This window comes from Lutjanus erythropterus, chromosome 18, assembly GCF_056507025.1.
Source record: "Lutjanus erythropterus isolate fLutEry1 chromosome 18, fLutEry1.hap2, whole genome shotgun sequence".
Classification (NCBI taxonomy): Eukaryota; Metazoa; Chordata; class Actinopteri; order Lutjaniformes; family Lutjanidae; genus Lutjanus; species Lutjanus erythropterus.
The window spans coordinates 3,782,043-3,809,828 of record NC_139334.1 but is presented as its reverse complement, the minus strand read 5'-3'; the positions used below and the strand labels follow the sequence as shown (position 1 = coordinate 3,809,828).

Below are 27,786 nucleotides of genomic sequence, written 5' to 3'. Positions count from 1 at the left end.
CCAGTAGAATATGGTTTCAAGTGGTGCCCTCAAACTGAATTGTAATCACTTTAGTCTCCCCTTAACTTTTTGTCTGCAATGCCATAATCAGGCAAAATATTGAGTTTGTCCAACATTTTGATTTATGACCAAATACCTGTAAAACTGGGGTGACCATACTCTCAAACCTCCAAACTGGGACACTGAAGTGTACTGCACGGTCTGTAATGTGCACATGTATGCCATTATGCAGGCATTATATTAATATATAATTATATCGTTATATTATTGTCATTAAAAATGATAAATCAAGTTCTGTCTGTGCTTTAGGCCCATTTCAAGAACAAAATGACAAGGTGAATCTGAAATTAGTGGGGATAAAAACAACAAGCAGGGAAGTCAGTTAATCAGTCTGCATTGCTTCTTACAGCTGAAAAAAGTGAAAGAGACATGCTCATCCATAAGCCCAGTGGAATTTGTGTTTGATCATAAAAATACCTGAACGGAGAGGAAAAGATCTGCAAGCCAAAAAACTTCTGTCTAAGGTGTTTATTTGCATCATTTGTGTGACGTTTCAAGCTCCAGGCTCTTCCTCAGACTCCAGAGTTCAAAATTTAATGCAAATAATGCAAATAAATACCTTAAAAAAAAGAGCTTTTTGGTATGCAGATCTGTCCTTACCTGATTCTTACAGCTGTCCACAGCAGCTTTATACTGTGTGAAAAGCTGCAGTCCCCTTACACACAATTCTTTGTATGACATCAATTTAGAAACAGTTGCTTGACTGAAACTGTTGATTTGTCATGAAAATTATGTTTAATTTAATTTTAACCTACTCAACAAACTCTCAGCAAGTGCACATAATCAGGCTGGCAAAACACTCCACTTCTGAAACGTTTCTGAAACACTGCTGGTGGGCGCTGCAGCCGCGCAGAGGACAGATCAGAACCGTGGCGCAGACGTGCCACGCCCAGTGGGATTTCTGGGTAAGGCTCTGCAGCTTAATGTGGATCTGTATGGAGGTCGGTGACATTAATAATATTAAAGGACAAAGGGAGTTTTTCTTCGACACATCATACATGTCTAAATCAGTCCAGCAGGTCATTTCATTACAATTTATCATCAGATCTGTTTCATGCATGAGGCTCTGTGTTTTCAACCAACTTACAACTACTTACTTATGTTTTTAATTAGCTAGCTATCTAAAGCTGATAAGATCTGCTAGTTATGGTTGATATTTCAGCTGAAAAATATATATAATTTACACATGGTGGACAAAAGTAGGATTCTCATTTGAAACTGAATCTAACGTGTGCTGTGCAGGATTGGAGAGCTAGACAGGTATAACAGCATAAACTGATGGGGACAGAGCTCAGTGAAGTGTTAATTCACTGAAACCTGTCATTTCGACACAGACTTGGATCCATGGAAGATGAGCTGCTGTTAAATCAAGTAAAAGGTACATAATGAAAATGCATTTTGTTGATGATGAATAAAATCCTACACATCACTGATTAGAAGCCGCCTCTTGACTGGTGTGATTTTCAGGTGGTGACTTCACTGGCTTATATACAACTTTCTGTAAACTCTTCTGCTTTTATTTATTCTCTGTACAATATGGAAGCACACAGAGTAGAGGAGTAGAAGAAGGGGATAATTAAACAGCAGACTATATCATAATCAAAGATGATATTTAAGTAGCAGACAATTTCAAAAACCAATCTGCGTCTCCTCTCCTCAATCAGCCTCAATTAGAGATTAAAAGCATTGTGTGGGTATAAAGCCCACAGGAAAGCTGGGGGAAGAAAGGAAAGGAAAAGAGGAGAATGAAGTGAGAGAGGAAGTAATTAAATAAGGAAAAAAATGAAGGAAGGATGATGAAGAAAGACTTAATACCAGAAATAAAGGGATGCACAGAGGGAGGATGAATTCCTGTCCAACCACTTTAATTTTAAGGCTATAATCAAGTCTCCATATGATGACGAGTCTGGTTTGTGTTTGGTTCCTTAGAGACATAAAATCTGCCTATATTGTCATTATAGTCAATTAGTCAGTGACCGTGTGAATTGTATGATATGGCTTCTATTTTTCCAGTGTCACCACAAGCTAACCGAGTTCATCTGTTAAACCTTTTCCACCAATGTGGAACTGGCCCCATTCCAGACTGCATATTTCCACCAAAGATAATATGGTTCCCAGTTTGAATCAAAAACTGGCAGGTTTTCCTTGAGCACCAAAGTGGACATGTCATATTCTTTAGGTTGTTGCAAATTGGGGAGCATCTTCTGTTGATGATCTGGTTCACTAGATAGCACCAAGGTTCCAAAAGTCTTGAATGGAACCTGTTCAAGAACCAGAGTAAATGTGGTGAAAAAGGACCTTGTGTTCAGCGTAGTTTAGGCTCCAACTCCTACTTTAATCCATTATGTATGATCAGTTCATGCTTCACTGCCACAGTAAAACTGACCAAAAAACATCCAAGGCAACACTGTGTGTTTTTTGCGCCTCATAAATTGTGAGTGTCAGAAGGTGAATAACTTTTTTATGAACACATTGATGAATCAGACTGTGCTGACATTTTAGCTTCCCACGGCTTTTTATTAATAATACAGTATGAAATAATAATTTGGCAGCAATTGGCTCACACTGCATGAAAGTAGTTTCCACCTTTTTGGCCTTTGATTTTTTGATCAGATACAAGTTCTCATTCAGAAGAGCTGCAGAACACAAGATTAAACTTTAAACATGCATTTGTCATAATTTTATTTTAACAATGGATCAAAGGACTATGCAAATTTATATGAAATTATGTTTGTATATTACCAAATTCTTTCATGATTATGATGCAGTGACAAAGTAATTCCTGCCAGGATTATGTTCACATTTCTTTGAAACAAACAGGATTCTCACTGAGATGATTAGGGTGGATGGAGGGCGTATAAATTCAGTCACATCCAGACTCACATACAGACAGTAGATTTGGGCAATAGTGGTACTCTGGTGGTCATTTGAGTTCAACACTCCCCATTTTGGCAGAAAACAAATGAAATGAATGAAATATTTTGGCAATTGGTCTCCTTACATATATATTACAGACATAAATATAGTTTGTGGAAAATGCCGGTGTGTTTAAGTGGACAAATTTCAAAGATAGACTAAGGTATTGATGAAATTTTTGAGTTGTTGTATGTAATAGCTGTCTGAACACCCAGTCCAAATTTGGAGACATTCTGGTAATTATTTTAAGAAATACATGTGATCAGGCAGACAGTGTCCCTCTGAGAGAAGCCTAATCTTTCACTATTTTCAGTTTGAAGTAGGATGAAAATATCTACCAAAAAGACTAATTTTGCAGTAAATGTCCTGTATTCACCCATCCATTTCAAAAACCAGACATATTAAAGCTGTGAAAAAAACATGTTTGTGCTTATTTTCTACCTCAGATAGAGGTATCTCAAAAAAGTTAAAAAAAAAAGTTTCTCTACTGTTAGGACAGAACTTTCTTATGTATTTGGTGTTGTCTGAAGTTGTGTGAGGGGGGGTGCTGAGGGGGGTCCTTTTTCCACGGTTTGTCTGAGTGACGGCCCACAGTCTCAGACTTTGAAAACCTGGACTAACTTCATTGGTTTGCAAGTCACAATTAAATTTCCAGTCTTGGCTATGAAGTCCCAAGTCAAGTCCAAAATGTGTTTACATCTGATTAACTTAAAATAATGACGTGAATTAAAATTTTTAACAGGAGATTGTAGCTGAATTGTTTCACTAGAGAAGACACCACTTTGTTGAACTACAGAGCAATCCATCTTCTTGTAATATGAGTGATGTTAATGATAAGTTTCTTTTACTTAAATGATCTTTAGCTGAGTCAAGACACTGGGTTGCAGAGAGCACATCGACCACATAAAAGTTTCATTTTGGCTTTTGGCAAGTATCTTATAGCATTAATATTAGCTGTTGAAGTTTATCATTTAAATCGGCAAAAGATAAGAAGCCTGGTTAACCGAATGTTTTGGTCTGCACAACATTATTGGCTGCTGTCAGACTGATTCAAAGTACATCCGATTTCAGGAAAATTAAGTATTGATTAGTTGCACAGTTTTTACAAGGCAAATATTTTGGTTGATGCAGAGTATCAAGTCATTCCAAGTCAGAGGGCTGAAGTCCAAACAATGTTAGGAGTCATCGTGAGTCAAGTTTCAAGTCTTTTTGGATTGTGTCAAGTCACTTCTCAAGTCATGACTCCACACCTAAAACCTTTTGCTTGTAAATAACATCAATTGCATGTTAATTCAGTTAATGCTTCAATAGTTATAATCTAGGCATGTAATAATACAAAAAACTCACAGTACCATAATACCACAAAAAAGTCAATATGATTTATCACAAAATTGAAAAAAAGGAAAAATGATGACTTGAAAACATATTCTTAGTACAAAATTTGAGTTTCCTTTTAACTTCAAGTGCTTGAACTGCTTTCCTTCTTTAACAAAAATAAATGTACCCAGCCATGACTAAAGCATATGCAAAAAACTTAAAAGGCATAAATTGTCTTTGGCAATGAATGCTTGAATTATATATGTACAATAGCAAAACAAAGAAATACATCAGTCAGTGGCAGTCCTTTTATAAAATATTAAAAATAATTAACAATGCCATATTGCTGTAGATAAGTCACATTCTGATTTTAAGACATGTTTTATTGCAATATTTGATATATTTTGACATCCATATAATCCAATGATATGATATAAATGATTCTGGAATGGGTAGTATGGGTATATTTTGATACTAAGACTGTACTTTTACAGTGCAGGACTTTTTACTCGTAATGAAGTACTTTTACACTTTGGTATCACTACTTTTTCTTAAGTTAAAGACTGAGTGTTTCTTCTACTGCTGCATACTAGTTTGTGTCTGTGTGCATCCACACGTGGGTTGTCTTGTGTGAGTGTGTAGGTGTGTGCTGAATTGAATCAAGGCCACAAAAAATAGCTTCCCCAGTTACTTAATGATGTACTATATGTGTGTGCACAACTGTGTGTGTGTGTGTGAGTGAGCAGCTGAACAGTGCACTAAACAAGTAATTTAACACAGGGTCAATTTAACATGGGGGGGGGGGGGGCATGTACACCATAGGGTATGTGATTTAGTATGCGGATGGCATGCATGTGATCAATTTGACCATGTAAACACATCCTGTGAAAAGTCAATAGGTTGGTTTCTGAGGCCTTGTAGACTTTCAGCTTCACTGCCGCTGTATCGGTGTTAAGATCCTTGAACAAAATGTTATCAAGCAACAGTTTTGTGGCAGCCTTGGCGAACTGAATAACTGCCAAGTACAAGTTATGGGATTTCAGCAGTATGTTCACATCTGAGCATCTGAAGGACAGAAATAAGATAAACTGGTGAGACAGTCTGCTATGTCCTGCAGGAGATTGTCCGAAGACATTTAATGGACAGTAGTTTTGTTGTTTTGGATGTTCATTTTGTAAAAATGTCTGGTTACATTACAGTGATCTCTCTTTGTAGAACTTGTGGGAACTCAATGGCCCGTAACTCTACTTGTGCTGATTGAAACAGGTTCTGCTTTGTGTTCCATTTCCACTGTTCTCCACCAGGTCTGGGAGGAAACTGCTGAACCTAGATTTGGACACTAAATTTTAGTTTCTCTGGAGGAAAGAAATGCAGCTCATTCACACAGTAATTAGTTACACAAGACACGCATTAAGACAGGCAGTGCATTCAGTTTTCAGGTATGCTTTGCCGCCTTGTTATGCTTTTGTTCATGTTAACTGTCAGTTAAATGCACAGTGTTTTGCACAGTAATGTACATGATGTATGAGTATTTTCAAAGTCTCAAAATTGTGCACTACAGCTGAACTATCATGAGGGTCACGCCAGCAATAGAAGAGCCTGTCAGGAGGATGGAAGATGATCTTTCCTCCACTGTGTCAACCTAGGACAGCGGGTGCAGTAGGCAGCACATCAAAATGACAAAGCTAGTTGCTCTCTCAATTACATGCATCAAAAGTGGAAAACAAATTTTGGGTTGGGACTTACTCAGGACTCGCCCATCTGTACTTGGGACTTTTTTTTCTTTTTCTGAGACTTGAGTGCAATGACTTCAGACTTGTCCAGACTTGTGAAACATCAAGTATCGCTCTTCTCTGAGCCTCCTGCACACTGCTTCAACTTGGAAAGCTTGACAGGTCTAGTTACGGTTGCTAAGGTATGATTTGACAGTTGCTGTTTGGAGGTGGGGCTTAGCAAAGGGTCAACTAGGTGCCTCTGCTGCGGAAATGCAAGCTTCGTTTCTTTCTGTGCTGGCAAAGTTGAGCTGCACAGAAAGGTTTTTGATTTTACTGATCAGTCAGTCTGATCAGTATCTGCTGTGGAGAAAGAGGAGCTCTGTGATTCAGGAGGTATTTGAGGTTTGTCTGCTCAGTACAAAGTAAATATCTTTATACAAGTAAAAGTGAAAAACTACGGCCTCTGAAATGTACTCTAAGTACAAAAGTAAAAAGTAGTCATCTTTTATGTTGTTTTTCATCTTGTTTCAATTTTTTTTCTTGTTACGTGAGTCTTACAGCAAGTACAGTATTTGTACTTACTTATTTCCCACCTCTGGGTGAAACAAGCTTATTGTTCAAAAGTACAATAACTATATAAATCGCCTGCCAATCCTCCTGCAATTCAGTAATCCTGACAGTTATATCCTGATGTTTCTCCTTTTTAAACTTAAAATTTGAGTTATAAAGTAATAAGTATACATTATCTGCCAAGCTGTGTTTTGTAGGTTTAAACAACAAAACATTTTCCCCTGCAGTGAAGCTTGTTACTGCCAAATTCACATAAATTAACTGCCAGAAAGTCACCCAAACAAATCACAAGTGATCCAGTCTAAAACAAGTTTTTCTTACTTTTCCGTTACATCCACAGAACTGGTGAAGATATATTGAGTATGGAGCCAATGTTCCTGAGAAACTGAACTGATGCAGGGCAAAACTTTCTGGATGAATAACAATTCAAAAAGCCTATCTGTTTAACAGAACAGTGACTGTCAAAACACCACAGACGATTCACATTGAAATAAGTGATTCAAGGTCTTGGAATTCAGAAGGAATGGGGACATTATGGATAAACTTCAATACATATAAGCACTCTTTCTACTTGTAGATTAGCATAAACAAACCAATCTACTTGATGTAACAAATGTTGCTTCATTGCTTAGCTTTTGTCATTAAACCTGCGCGAAGATTTTAGATTCTACTTTTTCCAACAGTCTTTTTGTAGTAGATTTGACTCCTCCCATCGCAAGTTTTAGACTTAAAAGAAAAGAAAAACATCCCTATGACAGTGACTACCTTTAAAGAGATGGTCCAGATGTTTTTTGTAGTGGGGTTGTATGAGGTCTTTATCTATAGTCAGTGTATTACCTACAGTAGATGAGTAGATGGATGTTGGCATGCCCCTAGTTTGGAGGAGCAGCAGGCGTACCAGTGTAAGCTGAGCATTGCACTGCTGTGGACAGAGCAGCATTGAAATGTATTTTAGACACAAAAAAATTTACTTAAAAAAACTCAGCTTAGCCATCAGACAGCTTTTTTGTCAGCAAACCACTTTTACATAAGTAAAATAACGCTCTCTTGAAAACAGACAGCCTCCATTGGTGATGTCCGTCATCTTACCTCACAGAATATGGGAGTTTTAGGTCTACTGCTGCCTTGACCAGTTTGGTTTGTTTCTGTTATTGTGTGACTTCAGTGTTTTAAAAGGTTACTTCTGATTCACCAAAGTCATATAATACAAACTAAGAGATCAAGCCAGTGGTAGACTAGCATTTATACCAATATTTGGCTTATATCAGGACGGTTTATGATCAGAAAAGGCTGTCGGGTCACAAGGAAAAGCAGTGAAGACATTCTAAATATTGCCTACACTTAAGCTGATATTGGGCCTTTTTTAAGTGGCTAAAATACTACTACTTTTGCTGCTGACCCTGTCCACAGCAGCCCATTGCTTGGCTTCCTACTCTGGGACTCCAGATGTTTCTTAAAAGGGACACTTCACCCCCAAATCAAAAATACATATGTTTCATCTGGCCTGTAGTGCCATTTATCCATCTGTACTGTTTTGGTGTGAGTTACAGAGTTTTGGAGATATTGGCTATAGAGATTTCTGTTTTTGCTCAAATATAACTTAACTTTAGACCAGTTGTCTCATTTAATTTAATAAAAATACACCTGTAGGTCAGGCTCAGGGATGTGGTACAGTCAGTTTGTAGTAAATATGTAATTTGTTACGGTCGTTGAGTAAAAATGCAACAGCACATTTGCTGTGAGGGGTTTTTGCACCACATTTCACCCTGTACATTATGTCACCTTACTAACCTGATCAAAATCAATTTCAGGAGTTTGCTCAGTTGAGCAGATGTGTCAGCTCTGGGCCAGCGCGCTGCCAGAGCAAATAACCAGCTGTGTTGACGTCTCAGCGTTGGTGTTGTTGTAGATCCCCAGAAGACTGTGCTGTTTCTTTAACAGCTGAGAACATTATTGACCTGGACCCTAAAGTTTCTGCCGAACTAATGATTTCACAGCTAAATAATTCCTCACAAGAAAAAAAAATATGCAACAGAATGTCTGCCTTTGCCATGTGTTTTCACTGAGCTGTGGTAAAAAGAAAAAAGTAAATCCCAGAAGTTTACGATCCAGTTAGCAGCAGCTGTCAGATTAGCGCTTGATCTAAAGGCTGCCAAATTAGCTGCAGCATAATGAGCGTTATTTTAAGGTAGCAAACAAAATACCTGGAGCCATTTAAACGAGTGCTACTGAAAGGTAAAGTAATGCAACATGACTGGCATGTCCAGATACACTTTGTCAAAGCACTTTACCCTCAAGTGAAAGTTCTGTGGTTGTTAGTCTACAAGAAGTCATGTGGGATCATCCACTACAAGTATCTCTTAAATAAATACAGATATTTATACACAAACACACCGTCTGAAGTCAAACAGAAATGGAAGCATGATTAGATGAAAGAGGGTGTGTGTGTGTGTGTGTGTGTGTGTGTGTGTGTGTGTGTGTGTGTGTGTGTGTGTGTGTGTGTGTGTTTGGCAGAAACAGACAGAGCAGAACCGACAAGAGGAAAAAGAGGGAGAGAGCTCCCAGCTGACTTCTACTGAAAGAAGTCACAAGGTTCAAATACACACACGTGCGCACTAATCACACTAATGAAGATCCATGTTAATTGAGGCAGGTAATTCATCAGGGTTTGAGTTTAATGATCTGTTTGGACTGCTAATTCTATAGCACAGAAATACACAAGCATTCGCACAGGGATTTGAAGAATCACATCAAACACACAATTAGTACGCCCATTTGTAGTTGGTTTATATAAACAAAATGTAAACATATCAGCGATGAGCTTGAATGATATGACTTGGAGTCGTATGTTGATGGTAACAAATCAGAGACACTGCAACTATAACACCAAGTAGTACTCAGGACCTCATGTACAAGGATACAAGGAGGTTTATACATCATTTACAACAAGGTATCACAAGATTTTGATGCAGTTCCCTCCTTGATTGACTGATTGGATTCATGAAGAGAATTAAAATATAGAACAAACTAATTTACATGGTGAAATGCTGAGGAAGAATTGAGCAGTCTCTCAGCCTGAAGGAACACCTGCTCTTCAGTGGATACTTCTGTATCTCCTGTCAGTCTGTTGCTGAGGTGGGTAAGGTCTCTGATGGCTAAATTCCAATAGGCGCAGCTGTGTCGCAGTCATACTACATAATGCTTGTGATTCTACCAGCAGCGCCTCAGTGTGTCCGAGAAGCGGCTCTCTGATCCACTCTACTTTAAATACACGTCGAGTCTATTTTTGACGGATGCTGCATCAATTAGCACAGAGCAGATCGAACGTGCAGGAAGTAAAGAAAAGAAAAGGCAGGGAGAATCCGGTTCATTTTCAAAATGAACAATTCTGTGCAGAGTCATGACAGACAGAAAAGAAACCATATAATCTCGTAGCCTGCTTATCCATGGTAGAAACACAAAGAGCAAGGAAAGCAGACCTAATCAACACAATCTGAGCAAATAAACATAATCAGGCAGGCGAAACGCTCCGATGCTGAAATGCCTCTGAAACGCTGCTGGTCGGGCTTGCAGCCGTGTGGAGGGCGGATCAGGACTGTGACACAAATGTGCCGTGCTTGGTGTAATCAAACACTAAGTGTCACCACCCCGACATCACTGATGCTCAGTAGATGGGTACCAATGATGCTGTGGGCAGTTTTAATGACCTGCTGTGGAGTTTTCTTGTCCTGGGCTGTGTGCATCCCATGCCAGTTTGTGACGTTTTTCAGTTGCTTCTCTGTAGAAGGTAAAAGAGAATTTGGCATGGGAATTTCGCCTTCACAAGTTTTCTTACCAGGGAAGAGATGTGTGATGTCCAAGACAGGTTCTAGACAGGGGTGAATGTCTTTGCCTATTTTTTTTCTAAAGTCAACAATCAGTTGCTTGGTTTTTGGTTTGAACACTAGATTTTTTTGTGTGCAGAATTCTGCAATACTGTTGATTTTATCCAAACAGAGACAGACCGCATTTAAGCCCCATCTACAGTGAAGGGGAAATCGACCCATGGCTCTCCATTGGCTTGTATTGTGCTGATCTTTATGTTTATCTAATTTTTTGAAATCTAGAGTATTTCACATTTTTAGTAGTCAAGTCTATTTGTTGTATTTTGTGGAATGTGCTTCACATAGCAGGACTTCAGAGAGCTCTGACAACAAAATACAGCTTGTGGCTTTAGCCCAAATTAAACTAAATCCCATCATCCCCTCTCCCATTCCATGAAATGTAGGTCCTGAACTTTTAAAGCACTGTATTCATGAAGAGCTTCCAGTTTGAAAATACACCTGTAGATCTCGGTAACAACATCCTTGCAGGAGTCCACGAGCCGTCAGGCAACATCAGCCCTCATGGTAATCAGATGTGATGCCGCTGCAGACTCTCCTCTTCTGCCCGCTAGTCCGAAAATCCCTCATCTAACTCACGCAGCATACAGCGGGTAAACGCCGGTGGAGAATGCGCTCTCCAGGGGGGCGAGAAGTGAGGAGGGGGAGAGCGAAGAGCAAAGCTACGAAAGAGTGTGTGAGAAAAAAAACAGATGAAAGTAAAGCACTTCGAGAAATGTTGATTCAAAGCCGAGAGAATCCTGCGTGGCTTTGCATGGGAAAGTGTTACCCGATGATAAAACGCAGTTGTCATATTTCATATGTTCTCAGAAGGTAAAAACAGCAGATTGCACACAAACACGCAAACACTAAAGTGATGCTTTAATGTAAAGCCATTAACAGTTGCATGTGTGCCAACATGATTCAATGTACTCATAAAATAAAACCTTTAGAGGAAAACACACATGCCAGCTTGCTACAAAACATACACGCTGTAACAGACACACACATGCAGTTTACTGTATACACACACTTCATGCTACACTACACAATGTTCCAGTGACAGGAAGGGACATTTGAGAAGCTACTGGAAGCCATGTTGTCATCACCGATAAATCAGCCTACATTTACTCAGTGTGTGTGTGTCTGTATGTGTGTGGTCTCCATTAAGTCGGGTGAGTCGGCACATATACAGAACATAAAATAGGATAATAGATTTGTATATCCAGGGCCAAAGTGTGGTCAGCTGTCACTAGATTAAAGATCAAACACAAACACACTTTGGCAGAAGGGTAACACACATGTGCCACACATTCTTCAATTGCAATATCAGTCTAAATAATCACAATATGACTTTAACAAATCATGCAGCTCTAGGTGCTATCTAGCAAACCTGCACCCTTTTTAACCAGTTTTGAGCAGAATCACTGTAATCAAGGATGCAATCGATCAAGGGAGGCCGTTGCACCACGTACAACCACCTGTAGAATATGACATGCCCACTTCAGGTCAAGGAAAACTTGGTATTTTTCTATTCCAGCTGTGAAACAACTTTTCGGGTTCCAGAGATATTTACTGTTGGTCGGATTGCTCTGAACAGTTCAAAATTAGTTGCTCAAACTGGAACAGAACTGGTTCCAATTTGGTGGAAAAGTGTATAAAACTGCACAGCCTCCTGAGCAGAGGACTAATCAGGTAACATAAGTTAAAACACTGAACTATGTATCTATAAGGGCTTTATTTCTTTTTTTCCCCATAGGACAGTTTTCATGCATATGTCAAATGAACTAAAATGTTCTTGCTAAGGGTTCAGTATCATCACAGCCTCATTAACAGGAATCATGCTGTTCCTTTACTAAGCGTCAAATGTATTCAACTGTGATAGATTTTCCTTATGCCGACATAAATTATATTAAATGTGCATGAGGTATGGCTGATACTCAGTGGGATGTAGGCCTACCACACATGCTTTTTGTGACACTGATCTGACATTAATGAATATATACATGTTAATAAAATATTACATGATATAAAATATACTGTACATTATGCATTCAGTTTTAAATTAAAGGCCCTGTACACCCACACAAGTGTTGTCAGTTATTCTGGTTGATTAGACCTCCTGCTCGGGTTGAAGGTGCATGGAACCATGCTGGGACTTACGAGGTCACTGAACTTTACGCAATTATCGGCTGAGCTTCTTTTCATCATATGCTGTTTGTAACGCAGCAGAAAGGTTGTGGAAAATGTTGATTCTCAGCAGTTAATGCAAGTTATTGCAAATGTGGTAAACTTTGAACTCGTCTTTTTACAGTGTTGGCAAAGACAGCGCAGTGCAGTCGTTAATGTTGCTGTTGCTCCGACTCATGGCACATATTTAATCATGCTTGGGTTCAATATGGCTGAAAAGCTCTTTGGACGCCTGAACAACCTGCGTATAAACCAACAGAGAGCATGCAATGTTATTCTCACCAGTATTGTGCTTCATAATATTGCTGAACAAAGAAAGGTTGCTCACTGCAGCAGAATTGGCGATCATTCACAGCCCCAGCTGGATAGTCAATTAGAGACACTTATTTTATAGGGGTCTTATGATCAATAAAAACAGTAGTATGCTGACAAAATAGTGTTTGACTCTTTTTTTAATCCAAGACATTAGAAGATGAGGAAGAAGAAGAACAAGAAGAAGAAAAGGAAGAAGGATTATTACTTAGTTACTTTGACCAACAGATTGAGGCCTATCTAAAGACTGCAAGTCTAGATTCTATAATTCTGAGCTTTTAGTATTTGAGTCAGAACAATCCTGAAGATTCCTGAAAACCAAAAGTAGGAAAAAAAGTACAAGATCACCTGTATCTGGAATAGCAAAACAGGGATTACAAAATCCAGATCATTCTGATCTAGATTAGAAGTTTTGAAATACTGGCCCCATGCATGCATTGTAAAATGACTGAAAGGCTGCATTCCATTTAGCTACTTCAGTTTCGGGTCTTGTTTGGTCTCACTGGAACACAACAATTTTAATTACATAGATGAAACCCTACGTTTCACATGTTTTAACGCTTTTGAAATAAGCCATGTGTGAAGGTTTTGTGTCAAGTGGAATATTCATGTCACTCACTCGTATATTAGAGATCACAGTCTCTGTAAACTGTAAATTATGTGAGAATAACTGCTGTGTGAAGGTTGTAAGCAGAAGGTAGTGTGTGGGACCTAATTACTGTATCTTCCAGCTTGTTTTGAGGGCTTGTAAATTGCTTGAGGAAGCAGTGTACACAGAGGAATTCAAGTGTATATTTCCCATATTTCTCTCAGTGTTTCCTTTTTCTTTATTTTAGTATTGTAGATTAGGAAACTCTTACTCTCATTAAAGAAAGATAATATTATTGGTTAAACAGAGGAAGACAGTAAAATATCACCAGGTTTATGTCAACTCTTTTGTACATGTGTGTATGATGCATCTATCATGTGTTGTTACCTATTATTATCTTCATGTTGACATTATCATGTCAGTGTTAATAACAGGGCTCACAGATATAAATGGAGATAAAGGGTCTTTGTCACAATCACTATAGTTACAAATGTACAGTGACAAATGTGGCAATGTGTGTGCCATCTGCCTTTGTGTGTGTGTGTGTTATGAGTTTACTTACACAGAAACATATTGTCAGACTCACACACACACACACACACACACACACAGTACGCAGCTATTTGTCATTATAATGAACTAGAGAGTCAGGGGGTTTATCTGTCCGTTGCAGTGTAAACATTACTAAATGCACACACATATCTAGCACACACTGCCTCTCACATGTACATTTGTCTCATGAAGTGTTACGTGACTGTCTGACTACACTTATGGATGATGTCATTAGAGGCAGGAAGAGATGGAAGAGCAAGATTTAGAAGGAGCAAAATGGGAGATGGAGCTGAGCAACCGGAGCACTCTGACTAAGGAATCCTACAGTACACACACACTCGATGTGTCACACTCCATCTTCAGTATGGACTTTGGTATATTGTATGTTGCTGATCTTGTTGCTGTGCTGCACCCTGTAGAAATACACTGCCTGGCCTAAAGAAAAGAGTCACCACCTGTATTTAACTAAGCAAATAGCTGAGAACCTTCCATTGGATTATTACAGTGCAGTGCAGTTATTGCAGTAATTAACGTTTCAGCTAGCAACAAGTTATTTAACCCTAACTGATGCAGTGAGGAGCTTCTCATTTTTTAAACAACCATGTTAGAAGACATATCCTGTGGGTGTTTCAGAAGGGTCAACTTATTGTTACTTTGATCTGATGTTTGCCAGATCACACAGCTGTTGGCATGGTTGTAGTCTTAGCCTTGTTTTCAAGCTGTTTTATTAATTTTGTCTCAACAAGTGCAACACATCGAACGCAAAATAGTTTTAACAGAGAAAAAGCTGGGCTTGATCACACAATAAATCCCCAAATAATCACCCCATTGTCTTTGCAGGCCATGCCTACAGTGTATAACACCACCCACAAGGAGAAAAGACAAAAACCTAATCCTTTTCACTGTCCTCTCAAGAAGAATGATAGCATCAGTAAATGTCACAACATCCTTTTTTTATGACAAATCCCTGTAGCAGACTTAGTAAATATGATAGGAGCAAAGGAACAACTAAGATGACATTTTTACAAAGGTCCACGGAGTGAACATGGGAGTCCACTGTTCACATTTGAAACAGACAGTCCGAGTGTTTATTATTGTCACCATGACAACAAAAGGTCCCTAAAGCTGCGCATACACAAATAAATCATCTGTGATGTAAAGCCAAAGCCCATGATTTATGTGCTCACACTGTGTGGCCTTATCATTAAGCCACGACCTGCCAGGGCTTCTAGAAGACATGGACAAATGTCACACTTTACATGGAAACCTGAGCGATGAAAAATTATGTCAGACAATTTGACAACCTGAATGTTCTCTAATCAAGTGCCAGTAAGGAAGTGATCCGCGCCAGGAAAAGCTGATTTGCCGTCACTGCATTTTTTTTAATTTCATCATTTTTGCTGATGTTTAAAATTCTATACTGTATTGTTATTGTGCAGTATGCAACATGCTTATATTGTGTTTCTTTCCTCTTCATGCTGACTTTTCTCACTTGTTCTATAAAAAGGAAAAAGAAAGGAGGATAAAGTCTAAATACAAGGCTACAGTAAATCATCCAAGATTGTCTTTTTGCAGTGCAGGACTGGTTGAATGGTTTTCTTTTTTGGGAGTCCAAACCATGAGTCAGCAAAATGCTAAGTAGTCTGATTGATTCATACGACTGCATCTTTATACAGTTATTATTCTCTTCTGCTAGACCCGGCTGAACTCTATTCTATTTTGTTCTGCTTGGAGAGTTTGCAACCTTGTTGACTTTGATTTATGATCAACGAGATATTTGCTATCTGTGAGACAGTAACACTCTCACAGGCACATACATCCCCATGCTAATACAGAGAGAAGTATATTGTGCACAATGTCAAACTTAGACTAAAACACACACAAGCTCAAGCATGCACTCGCAGCGTACACACACCCTCAATCTACTTGTCCTCTGCCTGCAGGCTGAGATTTATGACTGTGTTTACATTTGCCATTAGAAGGCAATTAAAAGTAAACATACACTATAACTTTTTCTTCCCTGATATTCTGTATTTGTATTAAACTGAATGAAAGCATCAGGTTTTCATTCACAGTGAAGCTCAAATGATTAATGAATTAGTCGATCCACAGCGTTAATTAGCAAATATTTTGATCATCTATTAATCATTTCAATTATGTTTTTGAAAAAGTGAAACATTTTCTGCTCATCTTAATTCTCTCATTTGGTTAATTTAGTACCTGTTTTTAGGTTTTGGACAGCATACACACACAAAAGATTTTTTTAATTTTCAGACAAATTAATCAATACTAAAAGTTAGAGTCACAACTGACGTTCAAAAAGAAAACAAAAAACAAAGGGGATATGATTATGTGTCAGAGAGAAAAATGACAATGTAATGTTTTGTTTATTTTTTGGCTGTGATATAGAGACAGAGCACATTTAAGCCCCGCCCACACCCACGGTGAAAACAATCCATTGATGACAAAAGGGGATTCAGATGTGGGTGTTTAGAGGCATCAGCAGGCCAAATGGAGAAACTGTGGGATCCTCAGACTCTGTAACATCATAACCTAAATTACAGTTGTGAATTTGTCCACAAAATACCATAGAGGTTGAGGCTAATGACACTATAAAAGGCCTAGTTTTAATATTTATCAGGTTAAATGATAATCATACCTGTTGATTTGATTAAATAGTTTTCCATACATGTAAAGTAAGGCAAGGAGAGGGAACACTGAGATTTACAGGCAATATTAAATCTGTCAATATATTGTCTCCTCTCTGGTAGACACAGGCCTATGTTTTCAGACTATTATGCACTGCACATAAAAAAGAGCTAGCTAAGGCTAGGTAAAAGATACTTGCACAGTAGTTACTGATGACTGTATGTTTTGAAATAACACAAACAAATATTAATGTCTAGTCAGGATAAGTGCTAAGCACTAGCAAGCCACACAGAGAGAAGAAGATATGCTAGTTAGCCTAGCTTGCTAGCTTCCACTTTCTGAGGGGAATGGAATTAACACAACAAGCCATCCCAAATGTTGAATGAACGCTATGGGGGAAAAAAACATAGTATCAACATTTGTAGGCTATCCAGGACTATCACAGCTACAATACCTCACATGAAAGAGATGGCTATGACGGTGAGTGCACAGGTAGGGCTGCCACCCTCAATGTGCAAAAATAAGAGACACCTCACCAGTGACAGATGTCAGGACACAAATCAAGCAGAATGAGATTTTGAGTTCGACATTTTATTTCCTTTCTGGTGAAATGTTATGCCAATCTGTGCTTTTTATGCATCAACATCAAAGTGCTCTGAAACTCTGAACATGAATGTAACGGAAATAAGGAGTCAAGCATAAAGCACAGTTGTGTAAATTATATTACGGACTTAAATATCAGATCATCATCATCATCGGTGGGCAAAATGTTTGATCTGTCAAAACAACTCTGCTCTGGGCCTCTGCTCCTGTACGCGCTACAGGTCAGACAGTCCACCATAGGCAACAGAAAATACTCTATGACAAACTGCACAGTCTGCCTTCTACTCCCTTCTACCACTGACAGAATTGATCTACTCGAGATCTGTCTGCCATTTAGATCTGTATTTGGACAGCTTTTCTTTCTTTCTTTTGTTTTTTTACAGGTGGACGTGACCTGGTTACGGAGACTTGCAGTTTTTTTGTTTGCCTTGTTTTAATGCTGACAAATACTTCTCAGCTCAACGACAACATTGAGTGGCAGACAACCTTCCTGTCATTCTGATTTCTCCAATATGTCTAAAGGGATTGTTTTAGTTTTATTATTTTTTTCACGCCATTCCAAGTATGTGAAAACAGTGTTATGCATTCCAGTAGGGTGTGCATGAAAACAAGGGACAAATTACATCCTGTATTGATTTAGTAAGGGGCAGTGCAAACAATCCTGTATTATAGAGGACAGGTGGAAACTTAAAGGTGCAGATGTTGAAATAATGTGAACAAAAAGAAATTACTTGCCTGAACAAGTTCACAAGCTTCTCAGAAAGTGGAAGGTAGGTGAACTAGCCTAGTTTGTTAGCTTCCACTTTCCAAGAGGAATTAAAATTCTCACAATGGGTTGTCCCAACTGTTACATGTTGAACCCACTTTTCTGTACAACTTTAAGGGATGGAGGAAGTTACACTGGACTGGAGAAGAAAGGTGAAAGTGATAAAAAAGAAAGGCCAGAGGACTAAAAGATCAACCGCAGGAGAATGAGCAGGGATAAAGAACAAGAAGGATGGCAATCGAAGACTTGAAGCAGGATGAGAAAGACTGTAATTGAAGAGCTGAAGATTGAATCCGTCAGTCAACCTCCTAATGCTTCGACTGCAGAGGCTCGCTGTGGGGAGAAACAGTGCGACTGACAGCAATTAGCTCACCCGTTTCACAGAATTGATACTTTGTGTAAGCATCAGGAGAGGAGATACAGAGCAGCGGAGGAATCGCTGCTCATTACTCAGCTGTCCTCGGGGTATATACCCTTTTGTTGTCACCGAAGCTTTAATCAGTTAAATGCTCATATTTCACACAAGATTTTACCTCTTTGATGTCTTATCGCCTCCTTCAGTTCAACAGAAGTTCAGGGTTTTTATATGCGTGTGTGTTTGGTCTGCATATGTGTGTGTGTGTGTGTGTGTGTGTGTGTGTGTGTGTGTGTGTGTGTGTGTGTGTGTGTGTGTGTGTGTGTTTGGTCTGCACTAATATGTGTTTGTTTACTTGTTTACTGCATGCATGTAGGGTACGTGCAGCATGCTACCTGATGTGAATGACAGTAAGAGATTCCACTTTTAAGTCATTAAGACTTCAGCAATGCCAGGTGAACAGGGGCACATTTGGGTTTTTTTCTAAATGCGGGGCCACAAAGGGCCCATACTTCACAGAGTGGGACAACATATTCTTTGGCAAGTCTGAGGATCCTCTCCTCAGAAAATGTTTTAGACACTTAATTTCCTGCATTCTTGTGGCTTTTTATGCCATATTTGTCTTTGAAAAGGCAAAGAGAAGAATGTTATAAGTTTGGCTGGGGCTAACATTACTGCAGCTAGTAAGCTAGCTAAATGAACAATCAATTTGTTGTACTGAACTGTTGTGTAAAAGCAATATCACACTTGAGGTCATACTGTCACGATGAATATCAACACAGATGTGATTATCCTCTGAAGAAGATGCAGCCATGCTGATACTCAGTACATCAGCACTCCTTTTCATATGATATTGCTTTATCAGTTGTCCTCCTCACACCTTATCTCATTAGAGTTGTTTTCAGCCAAAGCAGGCAGCTATTTTTCACAAAAAGCTGCAAATACAGTAGATGCATTCTTGTTTGTGTTTCCTCCTTTAAGAAGTGCAGTCATGAGCACTTGTTATTATGTTAAATGTATCCAGACATTGAGGAAAAATAAATGGTGCTGTTGTCAGTATTTTGAAAGCTGACTTTCATATAGCGAGTGAGCAGAAAGAGGGCAGCAAGGCACTCAGCTTACACATTCATTATCAATAACAGCAAAATGGAACCAAACCATGAGACACAATATAAATGTAATGATACAGAGCTGAGGCTTCTCCCACCTGAAATGAGCGAGTTTCTTCTAGAGAAAACTATATTTACCAGATCCATTTTAAGTTAGATCTCAGTATAAAGTTTATGACAGCAAAACTGCAGCATCTGTGGTATTGGAAGGATACTCATGTGTACTTGTTTACTAAAGCATCTTCTAAAGCACACAGTCCTCGCTGCCCAGGGGGCTTAACTAGAGATGTAATTTTGGAACGGATCAAATCAGTGACCCAGGTCTTCCTCCTTTTCAGGACATTCTACCAGAATGTTTACACTGACCCCGATACATGCAAGCAACCAAAATGGAAGCGTTAGGCAGATGAATATGTTGTGAATATATTGCGTAGTTGTTAGAGCCACTGCCGAGGGCCTCTCTGAGATATTACTATAGCTTTTCTAAATCTGTTCAGTACACAGAGAGCTGAATTTTGGAACTGACACAGCAGAACAGTCAGTGATTGGTTACAAAGGGCTGGATGCAAATAAGGGAACTGCTTTATGTAATGAGAAGCAGGAAGTGCATGAATGCCCCCCTTTTCAGTCTGCGGCACAATACCTCTTTCAAAAACATATTTAGGACATAACGTTATAGAGCCTAAAGTGACTTAGAGAATAGGTGTGTGCCATCATAAATGCAATTTAAGCAATCTGCAACATATTTGAATGGCTAGAAATGTTCAATTTGCTGTTTCCAATTACACACACCAGCTATTCAGATTAATGTGGCACATCGTGTCTCACATTGAGGAGACGCATTTTACTTCCAACACTTAACTGCTGACAGCATTATTAACTGTGAGACACAGCCAGGTCAGACTAGGTCAAAGCCAGGGACGGAAAAAGTGCTAGAATATTTGACTCAAGTTTAAGTTAAGTTACTTGTGTAATAATGTACATTGGCAGCCTGTGTGTACAACTGATTATTGATTATCACTCATGTGGACTGATTCAGACTCAAGTCACAAATTTGTTGACATCAAAAAAGACTTGCAACTTGATTTGTGACTTTACTTGGACTTGCGTCTTTTCACTTAAATACTTAATACTTTTCACCACAGCCCAAAATTCTTTAAAAGTCATTTATTTGAAAAGTGTGGTACTGATTTGAGGGGGAATGAGAGGGGATCCCACCCCCCTTACCAATCTGCCATCCACCATAAGCAGCAGAGAGAGCACAGGGGCAGAGGGGTTGTTTAGTTGAATATGTTAGTCTGGTCTGCCGGACTCATTGATCCTTTAACTGACAGGGGTTTGCACACAAAATCATGGGTCAGTTGGTGCCGTGTGTGTGTCTTGTGTATTGAGGCTGTAAGGCGGAGGCTGCTTTGTATCATGCCCCACCTTCTCTCTCCCCATTTCCTGTCATGTTTTTAGCTAGCCTATCTCAATAAAGGCACAAAAATGGTCCCAAATATGTTTTAAAAAAAAATTAAGAAGAATCTATGGCCCTGGCGATGGCTCTGAAATATCAGTAGTCTAATTGTGTTGTGTAATGATAAATCCATAATGCTGGCCGTGGTGAAGTAGCAGACAGATTTCTAAATGCATTTTTACAATCACCCTGCTTCAACTATCTTGAATCTATAATATTCTCTGAACTGTATACAGTACCAACCAAAAGTCTGGACACCTCTCATTCACTGTCTTCTCTATTTTTATAAGAAATGGTTCAGATTATACCAGCAGTGTGTAAAGCTGTCATCAAAGCAAAACGTGCCTACTTTGAAGAATCTAAAATATTAAAGAGCAACAAGCTTTTACACACTTGTATGCCAACAGGTGAGTAGGAAAAGACCTTGGGTCAACAATAAAAAGCAAAAAGACTCTGGAAGACTGTCTTCTGCACTTACAAACAAAGATTTTATAACAACTTTGTTACTGAATCTGATTCAAGTACAGAAGACTGTGTGCAGGAATCTTTTATATTCTTGAAAAACAAGTCAGCATAGTTTTGATGTTAATCTACAATATAGAAAATAAAATAATGAAAAACACTGAATGAGAAAATATGTCCAATCTTTTGACTGGTAGTGTAGCTACCATGTAGAACTGAAAGAGTCACTCATGAGTTGGTTCACCATTGGCAGGTGAATGAAGCCAACCAGGTTACTCATAAGAACCGGCAAGTCAAAGCTCTTCTTCAAATGTTATTACATTTAGTGAAGAGTCCGTTATGATTTTTTTTAGGACTAGAAACTCTGGGACTTTGTCTAATCTAACTATATCCTCTCAACAATTAACAGGAAAACTCACTGTGTAGGGTGCAACAATATTAGGCTACATACCACTTAAACAGCAGAATGAAGCATTACTAAGGCAGCCAGCACAGAGATGAACAGTATTAACAGTAAAAAAGCAAAACACAGCTTTTTTAGGGCACACACACACACACACACACACACACACAGCTATGTTCTCCTCTAGACAGAGTTACATCCATCACTGAGTTTGTTGTTGTTCTCACCTGCATCACTCTGTGACCCCTGTGCACTGCAGTCCTGCACAATCTCCTCCAAGCTGAGCTTCTCTGCTCAATGCAAACTGGTCCACTCAACCTCACTGCACTCCTCAAATACACAGAGTTTCCTGAGCAAATGTAAAAGTCACTGCTGGAGGATCCACCGTGAGCCTGTTAGCCAGACCAAGCACGCACCTGTTGGTCACACAGCATTGTGGGTGTGTTTGATTTGGGTCACTTGGCGTGCTCGCCATTAAGTCGATGATTAATTACGGTACATGGTTTGTTTTGGGGTTTTTTTAAACCTAAGTGCTTTCTTTTATTTTAATTATATTTTTTTTAAACCCAGAACATATAATAACAGTCACACACATAAGATGATGAGACAGGGTAAAGCCAGGTCATAGGCTACACTAAACACACAGTAAACAAACTGTCTTGACAGTGCTGACCTTTGAGGGAACAGACATCCAGAGATTTTCCCAGGAAAAATAAGAACCTATAAATTAAGACTAAATGCAGAGCAGCTTCAGAGGCGCCGCTGCAAGAGTTAAACCGTCATGGTGGACAAGAAGTGGCATTATTTACACTCCAAACTTTGCCTTTGAAAGAGTCCACTGCTTTTTAGGAGAAAAAAACCCAGGAAAATCTCGTCCCGGTGGCACAACGATGTTCAGAGCAACACCAGCTGTCAGATGACGGGTGGTGCCGTTAACACCGTCGTTGTTGTCTTGTCAATAGCTAAACAGTGAACATTTTGATGATGGAAGTGAGCAACATCATTTAATTTGTGCCAACTGCGGCACACTGTACTGAAAAATGAGCTTTCATAACCCGCAGAAATACACAAACTTGTCTTGCAGTGCTTATAGGGACCAACTCCATAACTTCACGTCTAAACATCTCAGCATGAACCCAATTCTGCCCTAAACTTTTAAACTTCTGACTTTGTGACTTTTCAGTGTCCTGAAGATTAAAATAAACGCACACACTCACAAGCGCGTCAAATACCATCCATTCCTCTGCATTGAGACGATGTGAGCCAAATTACAGCTGAGTTAAATCCAACGATTCTACTAACTCTGAAGGCAGAGAGAAAAGGGACATTCATAGATGATCAGACTACTCTTTAGGACTTACTAATTAACCACTTGGAGAAAAACATTTGTGCACATGAAAGAGGGTGATTTTATTTAGATGATGTGTGATGTTTGTGTGTGAAACATCTCCTTCTGTGTGTGTGTGTGTGTGTGTGTGTGTGTGTGTGTGTGTGTGTGTGTGTGTGTGTGTGTGTGTGTGCATGCTCAAATAGGTACAAACGCGACCAGAGTCTCCCTCCTGCACACGTGTTTTGGCATAAGAGGTGGCTAATTATGCAGTCCCATATGAGAAGGCTTATCATTTTAGAAGCACTCTCCAAATTAAGCATGACGTTAACTCAGATTACCTTGCAGGCAGGAAGGCTGCAGTATGACGCAGAAATATACAAATATAATCGATTACTTTCATTTAAAAGAAGTATTTTCAGAGAACCCATGTCTATTTTGCTGTACCTAATGGTCAGCAAATAAATAAATAAATAGTAAATAAAAAGTGATGCATTTAACATTTTCCAGCATCAGGACTAAGCAGCCGATGAAATGTTTAGGAAAAAGTTATTATGAGAAGTTGTCACCTTACAGGCCTACAGACAAAGCATGCCACCCATTAGGGGATGATACACGTATCTCCCGAGCCAACGCTATCATGAGACTTGGGTGCTGATTGAATGTATTGCAATTCTTAAGCACTGTAATCCAATATTATGATTTATTGCAATATGTTTGCTTTTTTAATACAAGACCATGGGGAAAAGTTTCCAAAAATAGTGCACATCACGTCAGTCAGTCTTTCTGAGTTTTATCTCAGCAGCATCATTGCTATGCTGCATATTTAAGTGGAAAAATAAAACTGCTACATTTAATTTTCCCTGCTCGGCAACCTAGTGCTGTAAGAGTAATAAATAAGATGATAGATAGGATTTTAGGCCAAAGTGAACAGTCTCTTAAAAACTGCAAACAGTACAAATGTGATTTTTGACCCTTTGAGGCTGCTGTAGGTCTTCAGGGTGAGGTGTTGAAGCCAGAGTAGCAGATGGAGTTAGCAATGTTCCCCAGCTTTTGGTTAATTCAACTAGCGCATTAATGGAAATTCTCATCATGTGTTGGCATGAAGCTAACAGAGTAAGCAACTTGTTTACTCAAGTAAAGTGAAAAAGCACAGCCTCTGAAATGTACTCTAGTCCTCTAAAGGACATTTCAACCAGCTGTTTCTGCATAAAGCTAACTGACCCTCACCTTTGCTCTGCGGTCGAGTCTCCCTCTCATCTATTCTGTCCTTTTAAATCTTTAATGTTGTGTAAAAAAAGGTCTACAATGGACGGTATGTACTTCAAGTTCAGACAACACCCACAGTCCACTCACACAGGTGTTTTACTCAGGTTGCCTGATTCTCAAGTGTGTAAATAGAGACCGACGTTTTCGTCCGCCGCTCTGTAGTTTTCACCTGTAAAAGTGGAACAATTTGCACTATTGTCATTCTTATGAGTTCATAGGCTTTGATGAAATTATTCCCTGCATACTTTCATCCAACTTCAAGAACTTGCCAACTGTGGATTTAATTAGTATTATTGCTGCACCTGTATTTGCCCTACTATTCCAGTATGGCTGCCATGAAAAGCATATTGTGCGAGTATTCACCTCTGCACTGAAAAGCACTGCATGGTATGCAAGACATTACCGTGTCCAGCACCTTGGTTATTATGAATCAAACAAAAAGCTCAGGTGCACTTTACAGAGTATCCGGTTCTCCACCTGTGCCACTAATGGGGCAGTGAAAAAAGGTAAATGGTTTCTTTACAGTTCCACTGAAAAGAAATGAGCAGTTGCCAGACAACCAGCTGCAAGTTGAGCTGGATGACAACAAACAGTCAAGCACAGGTAGGGATTAAACAAATTATAAAAAATGAAATAAATAATGTATTAATTAGTGAGCTTTAACCTTTGGTCAAACAGTACCACTACAGATTTGCACACAGACGGTGGACATGCTTTTAAACTGGGTCTGCATAAAAGGAAACCTTTTTTTGTTTTACACACCCTATTCTTAAATATAGTCATGAATACCATTTTATCCTTATTCATTCAGTTTAGGCCCCCCACACTATGTACCTGCTGTGTGCACGCACACGCACACGCACACACACACACACACACACACACACACACACACACACACACACACACACACACACACACAAATCCACAAAACCAATACAACACCAGATGACAAATGCTGATTTGCTTTCTTGCTTCATGGCCAACTGTCCTGACTGGCATTTACTGTTTTGTTTTGTCTTTACTGTCCTGTCAATGCCCTGTCTTTTGTCTTGCAATTAATAAAAATGCCCTAGAAATGTAGATGGCTTCCCCACGACAGCAAGAAAAACTGCTTCTTTGTTTCTTGTATTTCTTGGGCTCATACAGAGTCGGCACACTTAGTGTGATTCTGTCCATGCAGTCATGCCATGAACTGACCTTTAGAGGAACTGGCAGATGTATTTCGTTACCTTTGGACAGCGCCACACTAGCCATTTCCCACCACTACTTGTCCTTATGCTAAGCTAAACTAACTGTAGCTTCATATTTACTGCACAAACATGTAACGTTCACTATACAGTCCACTATATCGTGGGTCGGCAATTTTGTAGTGCTGTCTGAATGTATCATGAGAATTATTATACCCTTTCGTGGACACAATGCTTTGTGAAAAGTAGTGTACAACCGATGGTCACTAATCAGGCACTATATTCCATCATCATCCAGTATTGTGCTGAGAGAGGAATGGCAGCAATGATGTAATTAACAGCACAGAGAAAATGACCCAAGAAGTTCCCCAAAGTGTAAAAATAGTGACGAGGGAGTGATTTCAGAAACAGACAGAACACTCCAACAAGAATGTAAGTACCCATGTTTCCCAAAATGTTAAATAATCCCTTTAATGGAAGCGCATGACAGCACTTTTTCATTTAGTGATCACCGCAGAAATTTTGAAGGTTCAACACTACAATAGAATATTTCTTAATCAAATGGTACATATGAACAATTACCAAAATTGTTAACAGGAGTTTAAATTAGAGTTAAAATCCAGCAAATGAAGGTGACAGACATCAATTCAAAAGATATACATGAATGAATAATGACAATTCATTTGAAGAGCACAGATCTGACATCTCATCATGTAGCTTTCTGGCCCACGATAAAGAGGGGATTAATGAATTTTTCTAATAGAAATGGATCAAATGACAATGTGAGATGTGTTCCTCACAGTGTTGACTTTTCAAAAACTTATCACCTGAATCTGCAGCTCTATGGAGTTATTTTGAGTTATAGTTTTGTATATTTCATTACTTTTTTATTTTGTTTTTTCATTTTTATTTTCAGTTCAGTTTTTTTTTTTTTAATTACTTTCAGTGTTAGTTGTCTTTTTTATTATTATTATAGTATGGGAGTATTTGTCTTTACATATTACAATGAAATCACATGTAGACATCTCAGACTCAAACACATGCACCAATACCCCAGAACTGTTGTGTTGACAAATTTGACCAAACTAAAGATATTTCATGTATGTCTATATATTCTTTCAGTTCATTTTTATTTTTCTTTCAGTGAAATAAAACTGTTTTTTCACAACAATTTTGTTTTTTTTGGTTGAGTTTTCATTAACTAGAGTAGAATAACTAGAGTTCACTCTCACCACCCTCTTTCAGCTGCAGCAGGCAGCAGTTTCCAGTGAAAAAGGTCTAAAGAAAACACTGCTCAGTGCCAAACAAAGGGCTCTAAATGAATGAATGTCGCTCCAAAACCGCTGCATGTTTGCTAACAAGTTCACCATATCAACCTAAAAGGAGATGATTGTACAAATGCACAACATATTTCATGTTGTATAGGTTACAGACCTACAATATGAAGCAGATCTCACCTCAACTCTCCTTCAGATCAAAGTCAGCTGATCAGCCCCAGCTGGCTCCATCTCAGGTGCTTTATCGTATTCTGCTGGATTTTTTATCACTTGGCCCTGAAGCAGGTGCTTGACACGAGGTAAGATGAGAAGAGAGATGGGGGTTGTGGGAGATGAGAAGACAAGAGGAGACAGTGATGAGTACAGCGATAATAGACCTCTTTTACGCCACACATTAACCTGCACCCTGGATGATTGGATTGTAACTGGATGGAGCCAAAAGCCATGCAGGTAGAAAGGCACCTATGATGCACTGAGGGTTGAAGGTTATGCTTCAGTCAGATATACAATAAACCAAAGGAAAAGACTCCAAGCTCTGATACAAATGAGTGAGAGAATCTTTCCTATTTAAAGGATGTTAATAGCAATTTCACCATACGTAATGGATTTACATATTTTAAAGCTGCACAAAACTGGCTATGTGTTTTAGATTTTTTCCTGCTATTTTCAGTGGCTAGAGCTGAAAGTACAGAGATAGACATGACAAGAAGAACGACAGGCAAGAGACAGGATGCCTGGCTGGAATCATACTCATGATGTTTCCATTATGTGGAAAGAACCTTTACCCTTTGCCAAAAATTGCATTTAAATGGTGTGAAATGGCTGTCAAATGGAAA

The 27,786-nt window shown here is 39.0% G+C and overlaps 1 long non-coding RNA gene across 1 annotated transcript in view; it reads right to left on the bottom strand.

Moving 5' to 3' along the window:
• LOC146310467 (uncharacterized) overlaps positions 1–27,786 on the bottom strand; it is a 110,411-nt gene that overhangs the window by 68,664 nt on the left and 13,961 nt on the right. The window contains exon 2 of the long non-coding RNA XR_014772306.1: positions 27,131–27,238. This is a non-coding gene — a long non-coding RNA (uncharacterized LOC146310467). The remainder of the gene's footprint in view (positions 1–27,130; positions 27,239–27,786) is intronic.